General features: G+C 39.1%; 1 long non-coding RNA gene across 1 annotated transcript; it reads left to right on the plus strand.

Moving 5' to 3' along the window:
* Positions 1–2,125: 2,125 nt before the first annotated feature.
* On the plus strand, positions 2,126–17,144 carry LOC119721123. The gene is made up of 3 exons (XR_005270155.1): positions 2,126–2,182; positions 5,450–5,551; positions 17,064–17,144. It is a non-coding gene; the product is annotated as an uncharacterized LOC119721123 (long non-coding RNA).
* The last annotated feature ends 1,956 nt before the right edge of the window (positions 17,145–19,100 follow it).

Consider the following 19,100-nt stretch of genomic DNA (forward strand, 5'->3'; position numbering starts at 1 on the left):
CCACATACAACACACACTTTTGCTCCTAACTTTTCATGCCGCGGCTGTCCCAGTTTTATAGGTAGGCAACAGTCACACATTTGTTGTAACTTTACTTTGTCCTGCATGTCCTGAAAGCTACCACGAAAGTTGAAATTCTTATATGCCTCCCTTGAACATATTGGTGATTCCTTTGCAAATTATAGTTCTCAACATACAATCTTCTGCCAGTGTAAAATAACGAAAGGTATAAACCAACGCTAGATTTTGTCCAGTTTCCGGACGCCACCGCCGTACGTTGAAATTACGTTGAAGTTGAGTCTCAAATGTTTGTTCTCAAAACAAATAAAAATATAGGGCCTAATTGGGAGTAACCCAGTTCTTTGTATTTCCTAGCTGAAGTGGATATTAATTTTTAATTCCTTACATTTTGGGAATTATCTTCTCCCATTCGGCCAATCGTGCTACAATAACAATTGCTCAAATTCACAGAGTAAAGGCAGGATATAGTTACACTGAGGACAGTCTTTGTTTTCGCCGTTGCTATTTTCACGGTAGTCGACCATTGTGCATGTATCAATTGTTGTCAACCGAATGATTATCGGACTTTTCCTTAAAAAAATCCTTCAGAGCCGTGAATCAGAAAGGAAAAAAATAAAATAATTCGCGGCTGTTTAGTGAGTTCAAAACAGAGGGCCCTACAAGTAACTAATGCCATAGGTAGAATGAAAGATGGCCCTCAACCAGAATAATTACAATTATTTATTGATTGTAGAATGAACAAAGAAATTGACAGAATAATCAATTTAATTGTTACTTCAAATCAACAATAGGAATATCATGACATTTCTAAACTAGGCTTTGTTAACATCAACAATTATTACATGTGCAATTAAGTCTGTTAACTAAGATTCATTGATGCCCTGAATGCAGTACCAACATTATTCACTCCCACAATTTTCTACCGTAATAAGAAATAGGGGCCTATGTTGTGTTGTACATTCTTGGGTTCCATTTTTGTGAAGCATAAAGCTGTACAGCCTGTCAGTATAAATAACTCTTATGACTGTGATAAAGCACTCAACAGAATACAACAACGAAGTTACTTGCTCAATGTAACTATTAGCTCTACACATCATTGCACAGAGGATATCACATTAAATTGCTGATTTGTGCTTTCTTAAAAAAGGCCCGTTAGACATACAAATACATATCTTTATATACAAATACATATCTTTTCTTTTTTATGTTCATATCTCATTCTAGAAAGTAATCTGGGATACAAAAAAAAATACTCGGTCTCTGGTCAGCGCGCGCGTCGATTTTAATCATGCGCGCGCGTCAACCTTTTATTCTTCTTCAAATTAACGCCCTCTATTGCCGTCCCTCCTCAAATTTTTGTACCAGGGAATGGGGAAATTGCACCAAGGCAAATGATAAAGGGCACCAATGCAAATTATGGAGGACACCAATGAATAATGAGGACACAAAAAAGTAAAATAGTACCCACCTTGTCTGTACAATTCAAGCTTGAAAAAAAAAAAGCCACCCCCCCCAAAAAAAACAAACCGCGTCGCCGCATCAATTCCGGAACTTCGGTCTGACCAGAGACAGATTATTTTTTTTTGGCCTTATCGAGTAACCTTAGAATGATCTGCATAGCTTGCCCGAATGTGTGGAACATTAGGAACAAATTTTACTCCAGAAAGAAAATGTTGGTGCAGTATTTATTAATAGTTTGTTTAAACATATACAATAAGGTGCTAATTACGAGTTGAAAAAACATCGATGTAATTCACCACGAATATTTAAGCTTCTTTATGCATCAATTCTATTTCACTCGTGTGAATGTATACTTTCTTCTACTTTTCACAAATACTTCAAATACGAAAATCAATAATTGGAATATCATGACTTTTCTAAAACAATATTAGAACATTATCTAAATATTGCAAATTCTGTTATCAACGTACAATGTTTGCAATTCAATGCCATAAAAATTATTTAGTTGACCGCGTCAGTATACATACATACATCAATTATACACTTATTTCCTTCTATTAATTTCTTCTTTTCATTTTAACTGCCTGTAGGCCAAATTCATTACATTTTGGGATTTTTTTTTATCATTTCCCACCGGGTCAATCGTGCGACCGATGTACCGTCAGCCTACAACAAGCAAGCGCAAATTCATAGAGTGAATGTAGGCTATAGTTACTTTTAGGACTCCTCTTTTTTTCGCCGTTGCTATTTTCACGGAAGTCCTTCAGAGCCGTACAATCAAAAAGATACAAAAATAATCTGGCGTTCGCCAGTTGTTAAAGTAAGTTAACACAGAGGGGTCCGAAAAGTAATTAAGGCCATATATAGGTATAGAATAAGAGATGGTCCTGTTGGCCAGAATAAGTATACTTATTGATTGAAGAATGAATAAAGAAATGGACAAAATAATCTACTTTATTGATTACTTTTCAAATTGGACAAAGAAATTGACTGGAGCAGGGCTTGAATCTGCGACCTCATGAACAATGATCAAACGAAATGATCAAATATCACAAAATATTTTACTGGATTGTTAGGGAATAACAGTCCAAAACATCCTGTAAAATTGTGCCTCGATCCTGGTGTGCTGACATTTTCAAGAAAACTTGCATTTTTCCAACGCTGGTCGGCCGACCAGCGTTGGAAAAACTGGCTTTTTTTCAAAACTGCTTCTAATTTTTTCATGTTTAGTTATTCTGCATTTTCTTTGCAATTGATTACACACCTGTGAAGGGGTACAAGCATGCTAGACTGATTCTCTGACCTTACAATTCCCCAAAGTCTATAAATTGTTCCGTTTCATCTTAAGTGGGGTCAGGGAACCAGACTATAAGAACATGGTTGTTTTTCTTGGATTTTCCAGCATCTCCAAACCCCAAAACGTGAAGCAAGGCAGTTAAAAATTATATGCTATAACATACTAATCCTCCAAATCCTTTCATTTCTGAAAATTGCAGCAAAAGCAAATGTTGTACATTCACTTTAACCATGTAAAGATTAATTGATGCCCTGAAAGCAATGCAGTACAAACATTACTCACTCATATTTTTCTACCATAATAAAAATAGGGGCCTATATTCTTTGGTTCCATTTTCGTGAAGCATAAGCTGTAAAGCCTGTCCGTATTAATTACTCTTTATGATTGTGATAAAGCACTCAATAGTATACATCAAAGTAGTCACGCGCTGCATGTAACTATTTTCTTTATAGAAATGTTAGGTCTGCACATCATGCACAGAAGATATCACATTAAATTGCTGACGCGTATTTTCTTCAAAAAGTCATTTAGAAACTCAAAGGTGATATCTTTTCTTGTTGTCTGTTCATATCCCATTCTGGAAAATAATCTAGGATTATTCATCGAGTAATGACTATATCAAATTGCAGAAAATAACCTCAGAGTGATCTGCATTGCTTGCCCGAATGTGCGTCTTTTAAACTTTAGGAACAAATTTAATTCCCAATATAAAATTTGGTGCGGCATTTCTAAATAATTTGTTTGAACAGATGTATCAAGGTGCTAATTACGTGTTGAAAAAACATCGATCTAAATAACCACAAATATTAAAGCTTCTTTTATGCATCAATTCTTTTTTAAACTAGTGTGAATGCATACTTTCTTTTACTTTTTACATTAACTTCAAATATGTAACTCAGCAATTGGAATATCATGACTTTTCTAAAACAATATTAGAACATTATCCAAATATTGAAAATTGTGGTAGCTACGTAACAATGTGTGCAATTCATGCCACAACAATTTAGTTGACCGCGTCTATATACATAACTTGCTCTGCGTCACTTGCTCTGTGTAACCATTTTTCTTTAGACATGTTAGCTCTACACATCATGCACAGAAGATATCACATTCAATAAGCCTCTGTACTAATGACGTCACACTTTGTTTACGTGTTAGCTTTTCTATGGTGCTCAGTGGACCGTGAACCCCCACTGGCTCCATAGGAAAGTGCACATGTAAACAAAGTGTGACGTCATTAGTACAGAGGCTTAGGTATTGCTGATTCGTGCTTTCTAAAAAAAAAGAAAAAAAAAGCCATTTAGAGAAATACAAATGTGACATATTTTGTTTTTATCTGTGCATTACATCCCATTCTGCAAAATAATCTGGGATTAAATATCGAGTATTGACAATATCAAATTGCAGAAAATAATGATCTGCATTGCTTGCCCGTATGTGCGTCTTTTAAACTTTAGGAACGAATTTTATTCCAGAAAGAACATTTTGGCGCATTATTTCTTAATAGTTTGTTTGAACAGATATATTAAGTTGCTAAGTACGAGTTAAAAAAAAAGCAATCTAATTCACCACAAATATGTAAGCTTCTTTTATGCATCAAGACTATTTAAACCCGTGTGAATGTATACCTTCTTCTACTTTTCACACTAACTTCAAATATGACACTCAACAATATATAGGAATATAATGACTTTCCTTACACACTATAAGAACGTTATCTGAATCTATAGGCCTTTTTAAAATTTCGTTAACTACCTAACAACGGTATACATATAGCAATAGATCTAAAAACCTAATCACATAATGGCTTTGTTTACATATGCGCTTTCTTATGGGAGCAAAGTCTGGACGCCAGACGAAGATCGTGTGCCACATAGGACAGCACACATGTAAACAAAGTGTGACATCATTAGGTCTCAGGCCTATTCATGCCGTAACAATTTAGTTGACTACTTCAACATACATATATTCATCCATCCATCAATAATACACTTATTTCTACTCTATGAGCATTGAACATGTTTATTTGAATAATATAGCTATTTAGAGGGGTGTTTCGAAAAACATGAAGTAAAATGGTTGAACAACGTGTTTTGACTTGTTTTAACTTTTGGACCGAAAAGTTTTGATTTTTGGCCGAAAAGGTATTTATGAATGGGCGCAAAAGTCCACCTTATGAGTAATATTGATGTGCTTGGCCGGTATTAAACACTACGGTTAAGACCGGTTGGAGTCTGATGGCTGCTGATAATTACCCTCGCCTTCGGATGGTACTATTTGTGTAAAAACTGACTTTTAGATAAAAAGCAATAGGACTATACTTTGAGAGGTGTGTCGAAAAACATGAAGTAAAATTGTTGAACAAAATCGTTCGAAATTTTTAATTTTTGACTTGTTTTGCCCTTTGGACTGATTTTTTAAATTTTTTTTTTGACCGAAAAGGTATAATGGGAATAATATGTGCTTGGCCGGTTTTATAACATGTTGTTTAAGACCGGTTGGAGTCTGGCTGCTGATTATTACCCGAGCCGAAGGCAACTCACTCAATATAGCCCAAATTAAATTATTTACTTTTCTTTGACAAAATTTGAAGAATGATGTGTGATGAAATCGTTCAGTTCGATCAAAATAGATCAAAACTTTAACGTCTCTATCATATATTCTTTGCAGAATGGATCTACTGTCATAAGGACGCTGAATTCATTGTCATCGTTACGTTTCATTTTGGATCTAAAGCTCGCCAAGGTATCACACTTGTGTCAAACAAGAAAGGTGAGTTGAAGAAATTATCCTGTGAAATTATCCACCAGAAATGGTACCATTTGAAAAAAGTAACATTGGTATCAAAATAGGTTGCCCACGGAAACATTACTTCTTTTTACGTGCGTTAGCAATGGAATTCTGTTACGATATCCAAATAAATGCTGCATGCATTTTGTCTGTTTTTTTCCTCCAAAATTTCTACAGATTAGTTGTTGTGTTTTTAAACCTAGATATGTGGCTTCTAACAAAAAAAATCACAGAAAGCAAATGATCCTATGCAGTTCGGTGTGTATTATGTCGGATCTTAGTTTACATGTTGTAAGTGTATTGAACTTCTGATTAAAAGTGATGGAAATGTTTAATTGCCATATTGATATGTCATGTCACTGTATATACATTTATCTGTCGTGTGTTCGCTGATGTGTAGTGAAAATAGCATTCAATTACGCTTAGTTTGGTTATTGTTTAAAATTTTGAAATGAAATCAATTTGTTGCCTGTATAACGAAACATATAGTTAAACATTTCCATAAACAGCTTTTAGGTATAAGTACATACAGTTCTGAAGTGGTGTGGCATCCGATGGAACAGTGATGTGGCTGGCGATGCAATTCAGTGATCAGTTGTATTCGTAGTAAGCACAGTCGCCTATCTGCACAAAGTACTGTCCCTGGTCAATTTGGTTCCGTGTGACATTGTTGAGCTGGCATTCGTTGCTTTCCATCAAGTTGAAGGAGCGGCATTCGGGTTCCTTGGTGCAAGCGATGCAGCATTGTAAGGGATGCTTGATAGCGATCTGCTTGTAGGCGTGGTCGATGAGGCAGAGATCTGAGGGTGGACTTTGACCATCAGTTGAAGCGGCGAAACTGACGCGTGCCGTGAAGCATTCCAGAGCCATCTCGCACAGTGATGTAATTGTTCCAGTTTCAGGAAAAAGCATCCACGATCCATCTTCTCGCATAACTCCGCGATTGTATGCTTCGAAAACACTATACACTGGCGATTCAAATATGTTTCGATAATTGTCTCCGTCCCTGTCATCTCCGAAGCAGGTGAAGAGATCTGGCCCACCTCGGACGCAGCCGATCCAATATTGGATCTGGTGAAAGAATGACCGCATCCAGTGGTTCTCTTCTTTGGAGTTTGGCGACGCTAAATCCCCGCCAAACGTCTGACAAAATTGACGGGCTGCTGCCCAAGTCATTGGCTCCTCGTTCTCCATGTAGCACGCCTTACCCCATTCACTCCACCCTACGGGGCAACTGGTGTATAGCGTCAAACTCACAGGGACTTGACTCCAAAACAATATCAGAAACAGTTGTACTTCCATGTTTTAGTTCTTAGTAAACAATCAAGATCCAGTTCTATGAGATGTTTGAATTTCTCCTAGAGTCTTTAATACAAGTCCCGAAAAAGGTTTTTGGTGTGGCAGTGGGCAAACATTACTCCTGACCACGAATCAGAAGATAACTGGACTGCGCAAGCTCATCCGATACCAATTTGTCATGAAAATGACAAAGTGTCCAGTTGTGTTGTACTTTTTATTGAAACATAATACTATCAGTGGATAATGTCATACGCTGTTGCTTTGACTGCTAGTTGGGCTTGCCGACGACAAAGCAAAGTTAGTGCATCACCACGTTTGCTGGAATAATTTCGTGCATTAAATTCCCCGCCGTCCGAATATTGGCATGACGTATAAACATGCACTTCAAACCATCAGCATTTGCCAACAGGTGGCAAACTGACAAAATTAAAGAAAGAACTTTGACGAAAAAAGACGCCAGAGATTTAAATTCGCTACCGCTGTACTGCTTCTTCCTTCACAGTCGATTCCAATTCCACACTGGTTCACTCATCGCCGCCTGTCGGCTTTTTATAATTTCAAATTGCTGTTATTCAGTTCCAATGTGCGCGTCGCTTTCGCATTATTTTGTCTACAGCATGCCGATGACGGCCTTGCGCTTTTCAGAGAACGTCAATGAGGAACATTAAGAGAGAACAATATCACTTTTACTGCAACAACAATCAGCACCGACCAATCAATATCCACTGAAGATTTCTTAGTCTGTTGTGCGCGCCTTTCAAACTTGACTTTCTCCTTGTATGACTTCGATTAGTAAAAATATTGTGTATGGTCAGAATAGGATATTGTCAACACGCTGCATGTACCAAACTGGTGCGCATGCGCTTATTCGCAAACAAATTGTGCACAGATCAAGAAACCCATTACAAAATATCCACCATGCAATTAAGAACGATGCCGGGGAAATGTACGTCAACATGTTTAACATGTTGAGTATTTAAACATGTTGATAATGCGAAAACAAGAAACTTTTTTTGACAGTGTTTAACTACTGAACACAATTTTTGCAGTGTATTAATTTTGCAGAGCAAAATGTGGTGTAACTTGCGATACCGTTTGGTGATCAGTTGTACTCGTAGTAAGCACAGTCGCCCTTCTGCACAAAGTACTGTCCCTGGTCAATTTGGTTCCGTGTGACATTGTTGAGCTGGCATTCGTTGCTTTCCATCAAGTTGAAGGAGCGACATTCGGGTTCCTTGGTGCAAGCGATGCAGCATTGTAAGGGATGCTTGATAACGATCTGCCTGTAGGCGTGGTCGATGAGGCAGAGATCGGAGGGTGGACTTTGACCATCAGTTGCAGCGGCAAAACAGACGCGTGCCGTGAAGCATTCCAGAGCCATCTTGCACAGTGTTTGGAATGAACCAAATTAAGAAACATGCTGCCAAGATCTTTCTTCTTTGATGATTCTGCGATTGAATGATTCGTAATAACTATATACCGATTCAGATATGTTTCGATGATTGTCTCCGTCGCTGTCGTCTCCGAAGCGGGGGAATTTGTTAGGCCCAGCTTGGACGCGGCCGATCCAATATTCGCTCTGAGCCAAAAAAAATGACAGTATCCAGTCGTTCTCTTCTTTTGAGTTTGGCGCCGCTAATTCCCGCCAAACGTCTGAAAAAAAAAAACCCTGGCGGATTGCTGTTTAATTCATTGGCTTCTCGTAAGGTAGCAGGCCTTACCCCCTCACTCCCTTGTACGCCGCAACTGGGGTCTAGAGTAAAACTCAGCGCGGGAGCCTGACTCCAAAAACACAAGTACCAGAAACAGTTCTACTTCCATGTTCCTTTTCTTGAGAAACAATTCAAGCTTTGTTTTCTTCATTCGTGTTGTCTGGACTTGATTGCTGTAGCTTGCTGTCTGAGCTACGACTTTGGCTCGAGGGGTGAGTACCTTGAAGTATGAATCCCTCCCTCTAAACTGGTGAAAGGGGCAGTCAACAACTAGTTGCTCGAGGATCTGTGGCTCTCTGCATCCACATCTATTGGTGTTGGATAGGTTCCTTGCTTCCAAAGTCGATCCTACACCAATTCCATATCACATGATTCATGCACTTCACAAATCTTACAAGTCCGTAATGTTTTTTTTTTTAATGCGCAGGAATTTCTGCTTACCGCAAATCAGAAGAAAAAAAGCGCAGTGAGATAACAAAAATGATTTCAGAATAAGTATGACAAAAATATGCCAGCAATTTCCAATCTCTATATCACTGTGCTGCTACTAACTTTACAGCGTATTCCAATTCCAAAGCTGCCATGCAGTCGGCTTTCATAACACCAAAAAGACACTCATCGGTTGACATTTTGAGTTTTTTTTATCGGTGGTTCAGCAGCAACGTGCGCGTCGCTTTCACCGTTGTCTCCTGCATGATGACGGCCTTGCACGTTTTCTAAAACATTAATGAGGAGAAGGACGACGGAACAATAGCACTTTTGATTGCAACATCCTTCAACACTGACTGAAGATTTTTCACAGATATGCCGCGCGCCTTTCATACTTAGTCTTCTCCGCATACGAACTTGAGTGGCGAAATCGCGTGCCGTTGGTACCGAAGCGGCGGTGCGCATGCGTTTCGTCGCAAATATATTTGCTATAGCAGAAGCAGTTCTCATTGTATTCATTTGTTGTAATATATCTGGAGGTATCCGAAAAACCAAGCTGCGGCATTTTTTTAAAACAAGTCACTGTGCGTTGACAAATAGATTCCTACAAATACGATCGTTCGTTGGTCGAATGTTCGCTTGTTTGTTGTGAATCTGCTTAGATTTGCGTAACGTTGAAATATTGCAATAAGGGAATAACAGTGTGTGGATCCGGTCACAACAATCAACACCGACCAATCAATACCCAATGAAGATTTCTTATTCTGTTTTGTGCGCTTTTCACACTTGACTTTCTCCTTATGACTTCCATTAGTAAAAAATATATCCGGTCAGAATAGGATATTTTCAATACGCCTTAGGTACCAAACTGGTTTGCATGCGCTGATTCGCAAACCAATTGTGCCCAGATCAAGAAAACCATTTCAAAATATCCACCATGTTTAACATGTTGAGTACTTAAACATGTTGATAATGCGAAAACAAGAATTTTTTTGAAAGTGTTTGACTCCTGAACACAATTTTTGCAGTGTATTAATATTGCAGAGCAATAGCATAAAAAAATTATTGTACTCGTGTGTGGTGTGGCTTGCGATAAAATGCAGTGATCAGTTGTATTCGTAGTAAGCACAGTCGCCCTTCTGCACCAAGTACTGTCCCTGGTCAATTTGGTTCCGTGTGACATTGTTGAGCTGGCATTCGTTGCTTTTCATCAAGTTGAAGGAGCGGCATTCGGGTTCCTTGGTGCAAGCGATGCAGCATTGTAAGGGATGCTTGATAACGATCTGCTTGTAGGCGTGGTCGATGAGGCAGAGATCTGAGGGCGGACTTTGACCATCAGTTGCAGCGGCGAAACAGACGCGTGATGTGAAGCATTCCAGAGCCATCTCGCAGAGTGACGATGATACACCACCTTCAGGAACATGTTGCCAAGATCCCTCTACTCTCATGACTGCGCGATTGAATGATTCGTAAATACTGTGTGCCGATTCATATACGTTTCGATAATTGTCTCTGCTACTGTCATCCCCGAAGCAGGTGAATTGGTTGGGCCCAGCTCGGATGCAGCCAATCCATAATCCTCTGTGAGGTAGAAATGACCGCATCCAGTGGTTCTCTTCTTTGGAATTTGGCGCCGCCAAATCCCCGCCAAACATCTGACAAAACTGGCGGGCTGCTGCCCAATTCATTGGCTCCTCGTTCTCCATGTAGCACGCATTAACCCACTTACTCCACCCTAAGGGGCAACTGGTAGTGTACATCGTCGAACTCAAAGGGAAATGAGTGAAAAGGAATATTACCAGAAACAGTTCTCCTTCCATATTGTGGTTGTGAAGATTCAATTCTATGATTCACTACGAAGCCCCGACAATCTTTTGTTTTCGGAAGGAATTATTTCTTACCACGAATCAGAAGGAAAAACCGGCACTGAGTAACTTCATCCAATGCGAACTCGTCAAGAGAACTGAAGGTGAAATGTTATATACTTTTCTAAACAACGTTCCAGACTATCGGTCCACACTATTGGTCTCTGTTGTGACTGTTCGTTGCCCGTGTGGAAAACAAAGTACCTATTGTTCTCGACGTTTGCTTGATCGTAATTTTGTCGTGCACTAAGTCCATTGTCCGAATATTGACATTACTAATTCAGCCATGTACATTTGGTGAAAGGCAGGAGAATGACAGAATTAGTCAAAATAGATTCTAACGAAAATGACGCCAAACGTTTTTTGTTCGCGATTGTTGCACTGCTCCTCCCTTCGCAGCGTGTTCCAACTTCACAGTGGTTCACTTGTTGCCTCATGTGGGCTTTTATAACTTACACTCATCGGTTGACGTGTGTTTTAATTGATTGCCAATTAGTTCAGTATATAACCACGCGCGTCGCTCTTATCTTCGTCTATAAAATATTTTGAAGACCTTGCGCTTTCCCTGAGACGAAGGTGAGAGGAAAACTAGTTTTAATTGCAACATCCTTCAACACCGACTGATTGAACCCCACAAGAGATTTATAATTGAGTACGCTGCGCACCTTTCGTATACTTGACCTCCCCGATATATAAGCTGGATTAGGAAAATTATATACACGGTGAGGATGGGATAGTTTCAATATGCACCTATCACTATTGGACAGATGCTGGGGAAATATGCGAACCGACCGCCTATGTTGTCAACAAGCCATGTTGCGAAGTGAAGATATTCGACAACTTGGTATTATTTGCGAGAACGTATCCAGCGCTAAACGTACTCTTGTTTGGTAATCTTGTGTGACGTTAAAGTTATCCGAAAAATCACGCTGGGCCATTTTTGAAGTAAGTCAAACACGTCTTAGCGATATATTGGCTGCAGACAGGCGTCAAAAGATACAATCATCGTTCGTCTGGATGTGAAGGAAGGATACGTACTTTATGTGAATGGGAATGCAAACCAAATTTACGTCAAGAAGCATCCGTGATAACATTTGCCGGCTTCCACCGGTAACTAGTGTTTTGTTCACCTTCTCGCGGATCATGATGAATTGGCTTAAAACCAGAATTGGCCTTCATTAAAGAAGGTGCAATTATCTCCCATATCCTTGCTTTCTCGAAAAAACTGCTTAATTGCGAAAATTTGAAAACAGATCGGTTGCTGTCAGTTCTTTTACAGATGATTGCACTGCTGTTTAATTAAACAGTTTTATTAGAAAGGGGATGGTATCTTGATTGTTTCACGTCGAGTGGTTCAATGGGACTGGTAACCAATGGCCGCACATTATAATAAGCAGGTGGGAGCCAGCGGCTCCTTCATAGCAGTAGTGTATACTGAAATCTTGAACTTTTTGATATACGTTCATTTTGGGGGCACTGTTTCCATTAAGCGAACTGTCAAGTCCATAGTTAGCGTGACATATAACAAAAGCAGGACGTGTCTCGGACAAACTTGTACATTTTTGATTCAGTTGCATTTTAAAACTGCGTATACTTACATACATCCTATTTTGTGCTAGGTGTGACTAGGCAAAATAGCTTAACTACAATTTGTTACTATACATGAAGGTACGATTTTATGTTCAACGTCAAAATGACATAATGTTGTATTGGGAAACCTTATCTCAAGATACATCCTTTTACCGAAAGACCATATTGCTTCTGTTTGTGATATGACAAGGTAAAGTGGTACAACTTGCTTTCAATTCTCTCGTTTTTCAGAACACCAAACTTGTTACCCGTGGAAAATTTGGTTTAATTGACAGTGAAAGAGGAAATACAGCCGATAACTTTTAAAGCATTTTTTTAAATTCCAAAGTGCATTTTCTTCAAGATACGATGTTTTCCACTGAGAGGGCCGCCATGGTAATGAGTTTCGTGATGGCGTTTGACCATCATTTGGCATTTTATTTTTTGTCTGTTGATGCAACGGGTTTCATATTCTCTGTTTTTCTTTTAAGCTTAAACATGACCACATTTATTTGAAAAGAATAATGTCCTTTGGTGCAGTATAGATTGTTTTATTAAGGTGCTTATGACGAGTCGAAACAAATAACATTAAAAATGATCGAAACATATTTCAGCGTTTTTCAAGCATCTACCAAAAGATAAAGCGAATGCAAACTTTTCCCTACTTTTCAATAGTACAGAATGTGAGTTGTAAGGCTTTTTAAAAACAATATTGGAACTTTTAAAACATTAAAAATACTGCTATCTAATGCACGGGTTGCTATCTACGCTATAACAATATTATTTTTTTTTAAATGTGACACGAAAAATACATATTAAAGTTGACCGTTTCAAATCTACACACTATAAACATCAACAAAACACTTAGTTCTATTCTAAAACAGCAACTTCGCAAATTTCAATTTTACGGTAACGTATTCAGCAAACTTACTTCTCTATGTCTGATGAAATAATTCCGGACTAGCGAATAGATTTCAACTCCTCATTTGAAACTCGTTTCAAAGTTTCTCATCAATACTCTTTTGCAGATTGGATCTACTGTCCCAAGGACGCAGTCATAGTCACGTTCCACGTTTCTTTTTGGATCTTAAACTCACCAAGATATCACAGGTGTCAAACAGGAAACAGCTCGTGAAAGGTAAGGTGAAGAGTCTATTTTTCATCTTTATGGCATTGCAATGAAATGTGTAAATGCGAATATCGATCTTGTGTCCTTAAAATTTATGAGTTCAGCGCAGTTATGTTGGATCAAAGTCTTATAATATAAGTATGTTGAATTTCTAATTAAAAGAGATACATGTATAATAAATGAAATATCGATATGCCGCTGCAATTTCGTTCATTGGTCGCGTGATATAGTGTTGTAAAATGAACATTCCTTTGCTGCCTACTTTATTGGTTAAAGTATTACAATAGAGTCAATGCATAGTATGTATAACGACGTATAGGCCTACATTGATGAAGTTATGTAACCAGCTTTTAGGTATAAATACAAACAGCTCTGAAGTGTTATGGCTGGCGATGCAATTCAGTGATCAGTTGTATTCGTAGTAAGCACAGTCGCACTTCTGCACAAAGTACTGTCCCTGGTCAATTTGGTTCCGTGTGACATTGTTGAGCTGGCATTCGTTGCTTTCCATCAAGTTGAAGGAGCGACATTCGGGTTCCTTGGTGCAAGCGATGCAGCATTGTAAGGGATGCTTGATAACGATCTGCTTGTAGGCGTGGTCGATGAGGCAGTGATCTGAGGGTGAACTTTGACCATCAGTTGCAGCGGCGAAACAGACGCGTGATGTGAAGCATTCCAGAGCCATCTCGCAGAGTGACGATAACACACCACCTTCAGAAACATGTTGCCAAGATCCATATAATCTCATGACTGCGCGATTGAATGATTCGTAAAAACCTAATTGCGTTTCATACACGTTTCGATAATTGTCTCCGTCGTTGTCATCCCCAAAGCAGGTGAATTGGTTGGGCCCAGCTCGGATGCAGCCAATCCATAATCCTCTGTGAGGTAGAAATGATCGAATCCAGTCGTTTTCTTCTTTGGAGTTTGGCACCGCCAAATCCCCTCCAAACATCTGACAAAACTGGCGGGCTGATGCCCAATTCATTGGCTCCTCGTTCTCCATGTAGCACGCCTTATCCCATTCACTCCACCCTACGGGGCAACTGGTGTATAGCGTCAAACTCACAGGGACTTGACTCCAAAACAATATCAGAAACAGTTGTACTTCCATGTTTTCGTTCTTAGTAAACAATTAAGATCCAGTTCTATCAGATGTTTGACTTTTTCCTAGAGTCTTTAATACAAGTCCCGAAAAAGGTTTTTGGTGTGGCAGTGGGCAAACATTACTCTTGACCACGAATCAGAAGATAATTGGACTGCGCAAGCTCATCCGATACCAATTCGTCATGAAAATGACAAAGTGTCCAGTTGTGTTATACTTTTTATTGAAACATAATACTATTAGTGGATAATGTCTTAACAGTTCTCCTTCCATATTGTGGTTGTGAAGATTCAATTCTATGATTCACTATGAAGTCCCGAAAATCTTTTGTAGTCAGAAGGAATTATTTCTAACCACGAATCAGAAGAAAAACCGGCACTGAGTAACTTCATCCAATGCGAACTCGTCAAGAGAAATGAAGGTGAAATGCTATATACTTTTCTAAAAAACGTTCCACACTATCGGTCCACAATATTGGTCTCTGTTGTGACTGTTCGTTACCCGTGTGGAAAAAAAAGTACTTTTTGCTCTCCAAGTTTGCTTGATCGTAATTTTGTCGTGCACTAAGTCCGTCGTCCGAATATTGACATTACTAATACAGCCATGTACATTTGCTGACAGGCAGGAGAATGACAGAATTAGTCAAAATAAATTCTAACGAAAGTGACGCCAAACGTTTTCGTTCGCGATCGTTGCGCCGCTCCTCCCTTGGCAGCGTGTTCCAACTTCACAGTGGTTCACTTGTTGCCTCGTGTGGGCTTTTATAACTTACACTCATCGGTTGACGTGTGTTTTAATTGATTGCCAATTAGTTCAGTACCACGCGCGTCGCTCTTATCTTCGTCTAAAAATAATTCGAAGACCTTGCGCTTTCCCTGAGACGAAGGTGAGAGGAAAACTAGTTTGAATTGCAACATCCCTCAACGCCGACTGATTGAACCCCACAAGAGATTTATTATTGAGTACGCTGCGCACCTTTTTATACTTGACCTCCCAGATATATAAGCTGGATTAGGAAAATTATATACACAGTGAGGATGGGATATTTTCAATATACACCTATCACTATTGGACAGATGCTGGGGAAATATGCGAACCGACCGCCCATGTTGTCAACAAGCCATGTTTTCAAAGTACAGCTGGTAACCAATAGCCGCACATTATGATAAGCAGGTGGGAGCCGGCGGCTCCTTCGTGGCAGTAGTGTATAACTTAAATCTTGAACTTTTTGATATACGTTCATTTTGTGGATTTTTGGGGCGCTGTTTTCATTTAACGAGCTGTCAGTTCCGTACTTAGCCTGACCTTCCGTTTAAAATCAAAAGCAGGACGTGTCTTGGACAAAGTTGTACATTCTGTTACATTGACAAAACGGCGTTTATTCACATACATCCTATGTTGTGCTAGGTGTGACTAAGCAAAATAGCTAAACTACAATATACATGTCTAGTACGATTTTATGTTCAACGTCAAAATGCCATAATGGTGTATTGGGAAACGTTAACTCAAGATGCATCCTTTTACCGAAAGACCATACTCTGTTTGTGATATGACAAGGTAAAGTGGTACAACTTCTTTTCAATTCTCTCGTTTTTTGAAACACCAAATTTGTTACCCATGGAAAATTTGGTTTAATTAACTGTGAAAGAGGATATATAGCCGACCTTGTAACTTTTAAAGCATTTTTTTGCCAAAGTGCATTTTCTTCAAGATACGCCGTTTTCCAATGAGAGGACCGCCATGCTAATGAAGTTTTACGATGGCCTAAGGCCATCGTTTTGGCAAATTACATTTCTTGTCTGTTGATGCAACGGGTTTCATATTCTCTGTTTTTCTTTTAAGCTTAAACATGACCACATTTATTGGAAAAGAATAATGTTCTTTGGTGCAGTATAGATTGTTTTTATTAAGGTGCTTATAACGAGTCGAATCAAATAACGTTTACAATGATCGAAACATATTTCAGGGTCTTTCTTCTACCAATGTAACAAGATAAAGCGAATGCATACTTTTCCCTACTTTTCAATAGTAAAGAATGTGAGCATTATGGCTTTCTTTTAACAATATTGGAACTTTTAAAACATTAAAAATACTGCTATCTAATGCACGGGTTGCTATCTACGCTATAACAATATTATTATTTTTTTAAAAATGTGACACGAAAAATACAAAGTTGGTTGACCGTTTCAAATCTACACACTGCATACATCAACAAAACACTTATTTTTATTCTAAAACAGCAACTTCGCAAATTTCAATTTTACCGTAACGTATTCAGCAAACTTACTTCTCTATGTCTGATGAAATAATTCCGGACTATAGCGAATAGATTTCAACTCCTCGTTTGAAACTCGTTTCAAAGTTTCTCATCAATCCTCTTTTGCAGAATGGATCTACTGTCACAAGGGCGCTGTCATAGTCGTGTTCCACGTTTCTTTTTGGATCTTAAACTCGCCAAGATATCACACAGGTGTCAAACAAGAAACAGCGTGTGAATGGTAAGGTGAAGAGTCTATTTTTCATCTACATGGCATTGCAATGAAATGTGTAATGCGAATATCGATCTTGTGTCCTTAAAAGTTATCAGTTCAGCGCAGTTATGTTGTATCAAAGTCTTATAATATAAGTATGTTGAATTTCTAATTAACAGAGATACATGTATAATTTTAAATGAAATATCGATATGTCGCTGCAATTTCGTTCATCGGTCGCCGCGTGATATAGTGTTGTAAAATGAACATTCCTTTACTGCCTACTTTATTGGTTAAAGTATTACAATAGAGTCAGTGCATAGTATGTATAACGACGTAAAGACCTACATTATGAAGTTATGTAACCAGCTTTTTATAGGTATAAATACAAACGCTCTGAAGTGTTGTGGCTGGCGATGCAATTCAGTGATCAGTTGTATTCATAGTAAGCGCAGTCGCCCTTCTGCACAAAGTACTGTTCCTGGTCAAGTTGGTTCCGTGTGACATTGTTGAGCTGGCATTCGTTGCTTTCCATCAAGTTGAAGGAGCGGCATTCGGGTTCCTTGGTGCAAGCGATGCAGCATTGTAAGGGATGCTTGATAACGATCTGCTTGTAGGCGTGGTCGATGAGGCAGAGATCTGAGGGTGGACTTTGACCATCAGTTGCAGCGGCGAAACAGACGCGTGATGTGAAGTATTCCAGATCCATCTCGCAGAGTGACGGGAATTCACCAGCTTCAGGAAAAAGTTGCCAAGATCCCTCTACTCCCATGACTGCGCGATTGAATGATTCGTAAAAACTGTACGGCGATTCAAATACGTTTCGATAATTGCCTCCGTTACTGTCATCCCCGAAGCAGGTGAATTGGTTGGGCCCAGCCCGTATGCAGCCAATCCATAATCCTCTGTGAGGTAGAAATGATCGAATCCAGTCGTTTTCTTCTTTGGAGTTTGGCGCCGCCAAATCCCCGCCAAACATCTGACAAAACTGGCGGGCTGATGTCCAATTCATTCGCTTCTCATTCTCCATGTAGCACGCATTAACCCATTTACTCCACCCTAAAGGGCAACTGGTAGTGTACATCGTCGAACTCAAAGGGAAATGAGAGAAAAGGAATATTACCAGAAACAGTTCTCCTTCCATATTGTGGTTGTGACGTTTCAATTCTATGATTCACTATGAAGTCCCGAAAATCTTTTGTAGTCAGAAGGAATTATTTCTAACCACGAATCAGAAGAAAAACCGGCACTGAGTAACTTCATCCAATGCGAACTCGTCAAGAGAACTGAAGGTGAAATGCTATATACTTTTCTAAAAAACGTACCAGACTATATCGGTCCACACTATTGGTCTCTGTTGTGACTGTTCGTTGCCCGTGTGGAAAACAAAGTACCTATTGTTCTCGACGTTTGCTTGATCGTAATTTTGTCGTGCACTAAGTCCATTGTCCGAATATTGACATTATTAATACAGCAATCTACATTTGGTGAAAGGCAGGAGAATGACAGAATTAGTCAAAATAAATTCCAAAGAAAATGACGCCAAACGTTTTTTCGTTCGCGATCGTTGCACCGTTCCTCCCTTCGCAGCGTGTTCCAACTTCACAGTGGTTCACTTGTTGCCTCATGTGGGCTTTTATAGCTTACACTCATCGGTTGACGTGTGTTTTAATTGATCACCAATTATTTCAGAACCACATGCGTCGCTCTTATCTTCGTCTATAAAATAATTCGAAGACCTTGCGCTTTCCCTAATACGATGGTGAGAGGAAACAACTATTAATTGCAACATTCTTCAACACCGACTGATTAAACCCCACAAGAAATTTATTATTCAGTACGCTGCGCACCTTTCGTATACTTGACCTCCCAGGTATATAAGCTGGATTAGGAAAATTATATACACGGTGAGGATGGGATATTTTCAATATGCACCTATCACTATTGGACAG

Source organism: Patiria miniata, unplaced genomic scaffold, assembly GCF_015706575.1.
Source record: "Patiria miniata isolate m_02_andy unplaced genomic scaffold, ASM1570657v1 HiC_scaffold_9, whole genome shotgun sequence".
Classification (NCBI taxonomy): domain Eukaryota; kingdom Metazoa; phylum Echinodermata; class Asteroidea; order Valvatida; family Asterinidae; genus Patiria; species Patiria miniata.